Source organism: Rhinopithecus bieti, unplaced genomic scaffold (genome assembly GCF_001698545.2).
Source record: "Rhinopithecus bieti isolate Rb0 unplaced genomic scaffold, ASM169854v2 scaffold_6113, whole genome shotgun sequence".
Lineage (NCBI taxonomy): Eukaryota > Metazoa > Chordata > Mammalia > Primates > Cercopithecidae > Rhinopithecus > Rhinopithecus bieti.
Window position 1 is genome coordinate 2,224,066 of NW_016805390.1, and position 11,398 is coordinate 2,235,463.

Genomic DNA, 11,398 nt, shown 5'->3' on the forward strand with positions numbered 1-11,398 from the left:
TTCTCCTGGTGTGCCTGTATGCTTACAGCGCAGTATTGGGGTGGGAGTTACCCGATTTTCCAGGTGTTGTGTGTCTCAGTTCCCCTGGCTAGGAAAACGGATCCCCTTCCCCCTTGTGCTTCCAGGTGAGGCGATGCCTCGCCCTGCTTCAGCTCTCGCTGGTCAGGCTGCAGCAGCTGACCAGCACCGATTGTCCGGCACTCCCTAGTGAGATGACCCCAGTACCTCAGTTGAAAATGCAGAAATCACCGGTCTTCTGTGTCGCTCGCGCTGGGAGTTGGAGCTGGAGCTGTTCATATTCGGCCATCTTGCCAGAATAAAATACTTCTAAAGTGCAAAAGAAAATAGTGTCCTGAGCTTTAGTTAGCATTTTTCTGTTTGTAGTGTTTTTATTTTTGCCCCTTAGAGAAATGTATGCAAAACTAACTCCAATGAGAAGAACAAAGTTCATACTAAGTAAGCTACACATTGAGGAGTCTCAATGTAATCTGAATTAAAGTCATAGAATCATACATTGAGCAAGGATTTGGGGTATTAATTTTATCCATTTACTCATTTAACAGAATTTTACTGAGGGTCTCCTGTGATCAGGCATTTTACAAAGGTGAGCAAATAGAGCAAGTCCCTGTCCTGTCGACATAGTGTCTAGTCTATATAAATATAGCATATATACCTATTGTTCTCTCCTTAATAATATACATGCTTAGCTCTGTGTGGCAGGGCATGCATACATGTAGGTATTAGTTCATTTAATTTGCTTAATTTTATAATGGATGTTCTAGCTAAGTCCAAACTGCAACTTAAGTTTGATTAATTAGAAAACAATTCTAACTACAGTATCTATTTGAATGACTCAATATACACAGGGATTTTAGTTTTATAACTACAACAAGGAGAAGATGGGCAGGTTAAGATGCTTTGAGCTAGAGTATACAGTGATAAATGAGCCTGGATAGACAAAATTGAGGAATATCTGAAATAACAAACATATAATAATAAGTAAACCATGAAGAAGTATTGGGATTTGACCAGAGAGTAATAGTGAACGATTTTGAATTTTTAATGGAGTGGGACAGTCTTCATGAGATTTGAATTTTTAGAAAGACTATAGTGCAAATTAGGCATATAATACAAAATGAAAAGGAGACATTGAGACAAGGAAAGTGAGCTTTAAAACTATTGAGGCAATGTGAAAGTAGTCCCAAATGCTTATAAAACCTAATGATATACATTTTTGGATACATAAACAGATAATTTTAAAATAGTAAATTAATTTATGTATCTCTATTAATGGCATATAACATCATAGTTAACATGTCTACTTGTTATAGAAAAGGGCATATATTCATATGTCTACTTTTGTAGAAAAGGGCATATATTCATATACATACATTATATTTTCTTTGTTTTGTAGGTTATCTCATAGCTGGATTTTCTTTAATGTTAGAGGCATGGATTTAGAGAGTTGCAGACTTATTATACTACCATTGTGTGGTTGCTTTCCAGTGGTTTTTCTTATGCTGTAATTGCAAATTCTTAGAGTAGATTCATATTTGAGACATATCTGATTACTACTAGGGTTGAAGCAATACTGAAATTGTATTCTCTTTCAACCAAAAAAGAAGAAAAAGAGTTCTGTCTAGGGATAGTGCTTTTAGAACCTGATATGAAAGGAAACAAATAACTACATGAAATCACAGCAAAGCTTGTGAGTTAGAATACAGTCCAGACAAAGACATCAAACAATTTAAAGAATTTGCTTCTGCCATGGATCAGAAACGTTTCTAATATTTAGAGTGACCTACGCAGAAGTTTTAAAATTTATTCTGGGAAAATAATATCTATAGTCTTCCATGATACTCTTTATCAGGCTGCCCATTGCCAAAATTATCAGCTAGTCAAATTTGTCTTTGAGATTTTGTGTCTTATCTCAATTGCCTATTGGAGTCTTTATCCATCAGCCCCAGGAAGCATGCAGGGACATCATGAAAGTGCCTAGAAACCCTGCTATCATCTCTTGGATCTCTCTCTCTCATTTTTTTTTTTTTTCTTTTGTAGAGATGGTTCTCACTATGTTGTCCAGGCTGATCTTGCACTCTTGGGCTCAAGCAATCTTTCCGGCTCAGTCTTCCCAAGTGCTGGGATTACAGTCATGAGCCACCATGCCTGGCTTAGATTTTTCTCTTGAGGCAGAACCTTACAAAAAGGAGCTTCCTGGCTTCTGGCTTGAAATAAAACATATGTGCTAACTTTTTCTTAGACCCAATTACCTCTTAGTTGGCAGATAACAAATAGATCTATTAATGCTTATATGATTATATCAAGACAATCAAATTACTGTATCAAGACCTGGAAACAGAGCCAAATAATTTATTCATTGTAGATTATATCTCATATTAAACACAGCATAAAGCTTTTCATACAATTGTACAAATGACTTCTAATAGGGAGAACTTACCCTGAAAAAAATCATTTTGATAGGGGTCCTTTTCAATGTCTATTTTATCACACCCCATCTTATTACTTATTCCTCCCAGTCCCACTTATAGAGTTCTCTAAAATATGCACAAACACAAAGATATGCCTGTTAAATTAATGCAATATTTGAGCTTTGTGTTTAAGTTTCCTATTTATTTGTATCACTATTTCTCCCCTTACCTAGTCTTTTATCTCTCATTCTCATTTTTTTCTATTTATCCACCCAGATTATTGAAATAGCAATACTAATAGTAATAACAAATATAAATACTAAATAGTAAATAGAAATAGTAATAGCAAATCTTCTAATCCCTGGTGTTTTTCTATTTTTTTATATTGTAATACAATATTGTAGAGAATTGGCATTAATATAATCATATTTGTGGATGAAATAAGAAATTGTGTTTTTAAGTTTATTTGACTTACAGCTGATACAGGAAAGGAGACTACAGATAATCACACAGAAAAACAAAGTACAATTTTAAAAATCCCTCAAACATGAGTATCACATTTCTATGTTCTCAAAGGATTATCTTAATATCTGATACATACCAAGTATCTGTCTCTTTGCCTCTGTCTCTCTCTCTCTCTCACTCATACACACATACACACATGCACACACACTATAATTCTTGCCATAAATGAAAAGTGGTTATGACAGCTGACATAAAAATGTCTTAAGTCTCTAAACCTTTAATGAAGAAATATTCTCCTAACATTCTAGAACAATTTTATGCTATTTTTAGCTCTTATATCCAATCAATGATCAATGCCTTAAGCCAAATCTTCAAACTGTATCCAATAACTCCTCCATTGCTACCCCACAATCCAGATCACTATTATTGCTCACCTGGACTACGCTATTTGCTTCTCAGGTGGCTGCCCCCACCTATCTTCTACACAGCAGCCAGATAAATCTTCAAAACATGTATCAGATTACTCATTCCACAGCATAAAACTCTTCAGTTGCACTCATTACACTTCACATAATAGCCAAAGATTTAAATTCACTCCAAAGAAGAATCTAAATAAATTAGCCTCTAACTTTCTCCTTGACATAATCTTCTTCCCACATGCTCCTTAAAATTGACTTTTCCATTTTCCATCTTTTTCTGGCTTTGCTTCAGCTTGAACGATCTATCTTCTAGTGAACTCATCACGTTTCCTCCTACATCTAATATTCGATTTGAGATATTATATTTCATTCAGAAAGTTTTATATGTTATTTTAATAAATGTGATTATCTGGTAAAGCCATCCATATGTTCATTTCTTGTGTCATTTATTTACTCTCTTTCCTTGATAAATTAATGATTATTGAAAATATTTACCTGATAATTTCAATATCTAAATTTTTTGTGGGTCTACTGCTATTATCTTCTTTTTCTCTTGTTTTCAGTAACATATTTTCTCTTGGCATGCCTAGAAATTATTTTATTGAATGTTATGCAGTATTTTAACATTTTGTAACTATCCAGATTGTATTTCCTTTATTCAAGAAAGTTTCATCTTTTCTGCTGCTGAGAAATTACTACTTCAATTACATCATGTCTAGGATAAATAAAGCCTAAGTTAAACTTTTCTTAGGTCTCTATTCTATCACTGTGTCACATTTGTTCCTGAAGTGAAGCTAACTGCATTCTTTATTTTTAATTTATTTTTTCTTTTTAGTTGGGTTATGTTTCTAATCCACTTTTGTTTTGTTTTGTTTTGAGAGGGAGTCTCACTTTGTCTCCCAGGCTGGAGTACAGTGGTGCGCTCTCAGCTCACTGCAACCCCCACTTCCCAGGTTTAAGGGATTATCCTGCCTTAACCTCCCAAGTAGCTGGGATTACAGGCACCTGCCACCAGGCCTGGCTAATTTTTGTGTTTTTAGTAGAGACAGAATTTCACCATGTTGGCCAGGCTGGCCTTTAACTCCTGACCTGAAATGATCCACCCTTCTCAGCCTCCCAAAGTGCTGGGATTATAGGCCTGAGCCACCGTGCCCAGCCTAATTCACTCTTGCAATCTCTTAATTGGTGTATTGGACCATTTACATTTTTCTTAAAAAATTTAATTTTAATTTTTGTGAGTACATAGTAGGTATATATATATATTTATGAGCCATATGGAATATTTTGATATAGGCATACGGTGTGTAATAATTACATCAGGGTAAAGGGTATATCCACCTCAAGCATTTATCTTTTGTGTTATAAACAATCCAGTTATACTCTTTTTATTTTTAAATGTACAATTAAATTAACATTGACTATAGACACACTGTTGTGCTATCAAATACCAGATTTTCTTAATTCTAAATATTTTTTGTAACCATTAACCATTTCCTCTTTCCTCAACGTCCCTCCTACCCTGACACTACTCTTCCGTCCTCTGGTAAACATCATTGTACTCTCTATCTACATGAGTTAAATTGTTTTAATGAGGTCATCTACATTTAATGTAATTATTGTTGTTAAGGCTTAAACTGCTATTTTCTGTTTGTTTTCTCTGTTTTTTAATTTTTCTGGGCTTTTAAAAAACTTTCATATTATGTCAGGAGTACATGTGCAGATTTGGTATATAGGTAAATTTGTGTCACTGTGGTTTGTTGTACAAATTATTTCATCACCCAGGTACTAAGCCCAGTACCCAAAAGTTATGTGTTTTTTTTATTTGTTTTTTGGTTTTTTTTTTTGCTCTTCTCCCTCCTCTCACCATGCACCCACAAGTAGGCCTCAGTGTCTATCATTCCCTCTTTGTGTCCGTGAGTTCTTATCATTTAGCTCCCACTTACAAGTGAAAACATGCAATATTTAGTTTTCTGTTCCCCCATTAGTTTCCTAGGGATAATGACCTCCAGCTCCATACATGTTCCCACAAAAGACATGATGTTGTTCTTTTTATGGCTGCATAGTATTCTATGGTACATATATACCACATTTTAAAATCCAATCTCTCATTGATGGGAATTTAGGTTGATTCCATATCTTTGCTATTGTGAATAGTGGTGCAATGAACATTCACATGCATGTTTCTTTACCTACATTCTTTAAATGGAGAGCTTTACATGGAAACCCTTCCTCTGTTGGTCCCTGAACTATAGTCTTGAGTCCTTGATGGCAGTGCAAGAAAATTAAACAAACAAAAATAAAAACTCTTCTCTGTTATTTATGTACTTTCTCCCTAGACTTTTTATGTTCCTTCCCAATACAACTTCATTATTTACCAAATAACTTGAGAGAGAAATTATCAGTGTGCTTGAAGCCCTACTAATCTCTAATATATTTACTGTAGATCCATCATACCCTTAAAGTCTCTGTTGAAATATCTGCCCTGTAGAAATGACCTCTGGTGAGTCAAAGCTTAAGATTTTCAGCCACTAACTGGTGTTAAAAGTATTGGTAACTTTCTTTAGAAAAAGAAGTTGCAGTTCACCAACAAATCTCTGCATGCTTCAATTCTCTCCATAATCTTACCCCATCATTAATACACACACTTAAGGGAAATATTAAATGTTTTTAATAGGCACATAGAGAGTGTACAATAATTTTTCATTATCATTTACCACTACTGCCATACTATCAATATCATTATTACCTCAATTGTTCATACCACACTAGCTTCCGGAGTAGACGAAATAGAACTCTAAGCATTATTCTGAATAGCTCACTTTTTCATATCTACTATATTACTCTAAACAACTGATACTCAAAACTTTTGAAGATTCACTCTTTCTTAACTGATATTTAGATAATAAGGTCATTTATGTAGTGTCTATTATGGGTTACATCTTAAAATGAGTGAATAATATGATTTTCATTTTTGTTGTTTGAGTGTCATAAAATGCTTTCTGGTTATTTCTATCTGATTATACAAAAGAACACAATGACCTACATTTAAAGAACTTTCTCTGCTTAAGGATTGCAGCCTTCAGTGATACAATTCAGCAAGTCCTACATGACACTTTGCAAGATATGTCACAGCCAATATAACATAGTACAGATTTTTCATGGTTATTATTAAATCCCCTAAAACCATTGACTCATGCTGTCCTTGACATAGTAAAACTTATTGTTCCTTACAAAGTCACTATAGATGTGCAGTAAACCAGAATTATGCTTGCAACTTACATTTAAATCTTTGACACAGAAAAACACTTTTCTCTCAAGTTCAGTACATCTATTTATTATTCACACGTCTCTCTTTCAGAGCTGAAAGAAATCACAGTTGGTAGAAATACAGATTTTCTTTTCCTGTTGCTGTTCTATACAAAATTTTAGTCATAGTATAAAAGGTATATCATTTTCCTAGGATATTAATTATAAGAAAATAAATCTTGGGGTAATTCAACTAACTTTTGGGTAGCTGAACCCCCAAACCTGAAAAATCCACCTGTCCTAACATTAATTACCACCCATGGGAAATTCTGCTGAGTAAATAAGAAATGGATATGGCATGAGACAGTGCTATTTGTTTTGCTACTGGAAATGAGAGGAGATTGTTTCTATAGGTTTTAATGTCAGAAAAGGGAGAGTTTATTTCCAAAGTCATAGCAATCACAACATACAAATTCATAATGAATATGGATGCCTTAGATATCTAAAATATTGATCATCAATCAGTCTATCCAAATGTATTGTTTTATTATGAGTAAGTGGATGGCAGAGTTTTAAATATCCGTTATCATGACACATATAGAAATGGCAAAATTACAGACTCCAAATCAAACTCAAACCCTAGCACTGCCATTAACTATGTGAACTTGGCTTACTTAAAATATTTTCCAGGCTGGGCATGGTGGCTCACACCTGTGATCCCAGCACTTTTGGAGGCCAAGGCAAGCAGATCACCTGAGGTTGGGAGTTCGAGACCAGCCTGACCAACATGGAGAAACCCTGACTCCACTAAAAATACAAACTTAGCCTTGCGTGCTGGCACATGCCTGTAATCCCAGCTACTCAGGAGGCTGAGGCAGGAGAATTGCTTGAACCCAGGAGTCAGAGGTTGCAGTGAACCGAGATCATGCCATTGCACTCCAAATTGGGCAACAAGAGCAAAATTCCTTTAAAAAAAATTAAAAAATTATATATATATATATACACACACACACACACACATATATTTCCCCCCTCAGCTTTCCCAGAGATGATGTGCTCATGGTTTTATTAAATGAGTTTAGACACCATTAGAGAAAGTGCATACCACCATGAAGTATATGAGCTAATGACAATTACTCCATAACAATAATTTAGTTTTCCACTGATTTCTAGCACATTACTGTAGGCAAAATGTATTACTTGCTTCTTTTTTCGGCTCTGGTGCCCCAGTGATTGTTCTCCATAACATTTAAAGATATTAAACAAGTTCATCAACAATTTAGGGTTAATGATTATATGTCTCTATGTGCTTCAATTCTCTCTAGAAACTTACTCCATCCTTAATACACACATTTAAGAACCACATTCAATGTTTTTCGTAGACACATGAAGATTGCACAGTAATTTTTTATTTTGCTGCCACTACTATACTATCTTAAAAATAAAACACTTCGCATCAATTGAAAATAAAGACCAATAAAAGTGGAAATATATCATATCTGCCATTGTTATCTACTTATGCAAATTATAATCTGACATAAAATAACTTGATTTGTCTTATCTAAAGATGAAAACTAAAATTAGCCAGTGCCACTTTTGTATAGTTACTCTACCAGGTATTTTCACATCTATTATTTCATTTAATCTTAAAAAAAAATATCTAAGTTGTCAATTATTACTATCACTGGGAAAATGAGATCAAGGAAGTGCAGAAAGTTTAAGTAATTTGCTGAAGAACATACACATTGCAATTAGCAGAAGTGGAATTTCCAACCTTGGTATGTTCCAACCTGAAAGTCCATTTGTTGTTATAATACAATGACTCCCTGTTCCTTTCCATTGAAAAATAACAAATGAATCTGAGAAAGATGTACTACATGAAAACTACATGAAAGATAAACTACATTAAAGACACTGATTAATGGAATTGAAAAAGCCCCCAGTAACTTGAAAGATATTCTATGTTCATGGAAGGGAAAATCAACATTGTTAAAATGTCCATATTACTCAAAGCAATCTACAAATTCAACGCAAGTCTTATCAAAATATCAATGACATTCTAGAAAGAAAAGTCCTAAAATTTATATGCAATCACAAAAGACCCAGAATAGCCAAAGCTATCCTAAGCAAATAGAACAAAACTGAGGGAATCATATTACCTGACTTCAAATTATACTACAGAGCTACAGTAACCAAAACAGTATAGTCCTGGCACAAAAACAGAAACATAGACCAGTGGAACAGAAGAAAGAACCTAGAAGCAAATCCACATACCCACAGAGAAGTCATTTTCAACTTACCTTTCAACAAAGATACCAAAAATACACTGGGGAAAAGATAGTTTTTTCAATAAATGATGCTGGGAAAACTGGATATCAATATGCAGAAGAATGAAACTAGACCCCCATCTCTTCAAATAAAATGTTGATTCAAATAAAATGAATTAAAATTAAAAAATTAAATATAAGACCTTAAACTATTAAACCACTGCCAGAAAACATTGGGGAAACTGTTCAAAACATTAGTCTGGGGAAAGATTTCTTGAGCAATACCCCACAAGCACAACCAAAGTAAATGGACAAATGGGATCACGTGGAGTTGAAAATCTGCAAAGCAAAGGAAACAATCCATTAAGTGAAGAGACAACCCACAGAATAGGAGATAATATCTGAAAACTATCTATCTGACAAAAGGTTAATAGCTAGAATATATAAGGAGCTCCAATGACTACAAGAAAAAAATATAATAAATGGATTTTAAAATGGACAAATAATTTGAACACACATTTCTCAAAAGAAGACATACAAATGGCAGACATGTGAAAAGGTGCTCAACATCATTGAGAAATGCAAATCAAAACTACAATGAGATACAATCTCATCCCAGTTAAAATGGCTTATTTCCTAAAGACAGGAAATAACAAATGCTGGAGAGAATGTGGAGGAAAGAGAACATTCATACACTGTTGGTGTGAATGAAAGTTAGTACAATCACTATGTAGAACAGTTTGAAGGTTCTTCAAAAAACTAAAGTAGAGCTACCGTACAATCCAGCAATTCCATTGTTGGGTATTTACACCAAAGAAAAGAAATCAGCATATTGAAGAGGTATCTGCACTCCTATGTTTGTTGCAGCACTGTTCACAATAGGCAAGATTTGGAAGCAAATGAGGTGTCCATTAACAGATGAATGGATAAGAAAAATGTGGTACTTATACACAATGGAGTGCTATTCAGCCATAAGAAAAGAATGACAGTCAGTCATTTGCAACAACATGAATGAAACTGGAGGTCATTATGTTAAGTGAAATAAACTAGGAACAGAAAGACAAACATCACATGTTCTCATTTATTTGTAGGATTTAAAAATCAAAACAATTAAACCCACAGAAATAGAGAGTGAAAATAGAAATGGTTATCAGAGGCTGGGAAGTATAGTAGGGGGTTGGTGGGGAGGTGGGAATTGTTAATTGGTACAGAAAAAAAAATAAAATAGGTAAGGCCTAGTGTTTCATAGCATAAAAGGGTGACTATAGTCAACAATAATATACTTGTACATTTTAAAATAATTAAGAGCATAATTGGATTGCTTATAATGCAAAGGATAAATGCTTGAGGGAATAAATACTCCATTTTCCATGATATGATTATTATGCATTGCACTCCTGTAACAAAATATTGTATGTACCCCATAAATATATACATCTACTGTGTACCCACAAAAGTGAAAAAAAAATTATAAAAAAAAAAGTCATCACTATGATCAGATGTTGGAGCTAACATACAAGGACATTTTTAAAGGTATTACACATATATTCAAGATCCTCAGATGAAACATTAATAAAATGAACAAACAGATGGGAAATAGCAGATATATGGAAACCATGAAAAAGAACTAAAAATAAATTCTATGAACAAATAAAACATAAACACAGAGTCCTGTAAGGCAATATCAGTGGGTTAAGTCAGACAATGCTAAGTGAGCCTAGCAAGAAAAAAAACAAAGGAAAAGATTAGGAAAAAAAAGATAAAATAACAGCCAAGTATGTATTAACTTGAAGCTATAAAAGCTCAGTGAGCATTGAGCATAATTTATACAAAGAAAACTATATCCTATGCCTAGCGTGGTTGCTCGTGCCTATAGTACCAACATTTTGGGAGGCTGAAGCTGGTGGATTGTTTGAGTCTAAGAATTTGAGACCAGTCTGGGCAACAAGGCAAAACTCTGTCTCTACCAAAAATACAATAATTGGCTGGGCGTGGTGTTACACGCCTATAGTCCCAGCTACTAGGGAGGCTGAGGTGGAAGGATCACCTGAAACCAGGAAGGTCCAGTCTACAGTGAGCTATGATCACACCACTGCACACCAGCATGGGTGACAGACAGAATGATACCCTGTCTCAAAAAAAAAAAAAAAAAAGAAAACAATCCCCTGTGCTATCATAGTACAACTTCAGAAACAAAATAAAAAATAATGATAGTATCCGGAGAAACAGTACAGTTTACATTTAAATAGACAACAATACAAATAATTCATGAATTTCTTATAAGAAATAATAAATACCATCTGACAATGGTCTAACATCTCTAAAGTGCTGCATAAAGAAGAGCTTACTTTAATGAAGTTTTGGGGTGTGGTTTTTATCTAATAGGTTGCATTATAATGGAATTAGATAAAACCCACAGAGATTTTAAGCAAATTATGTCAGCTTGAACTGAAACGGACAAAGTAAAAATGAAAAGTTAGGTATGTAGACCTTGAACTACCATGGGCAGCAAGGAGGCTGAGAAAACTACTCGGTTGCAACCATGATTTTTTTTTTTTTAATTGAAAAGGAA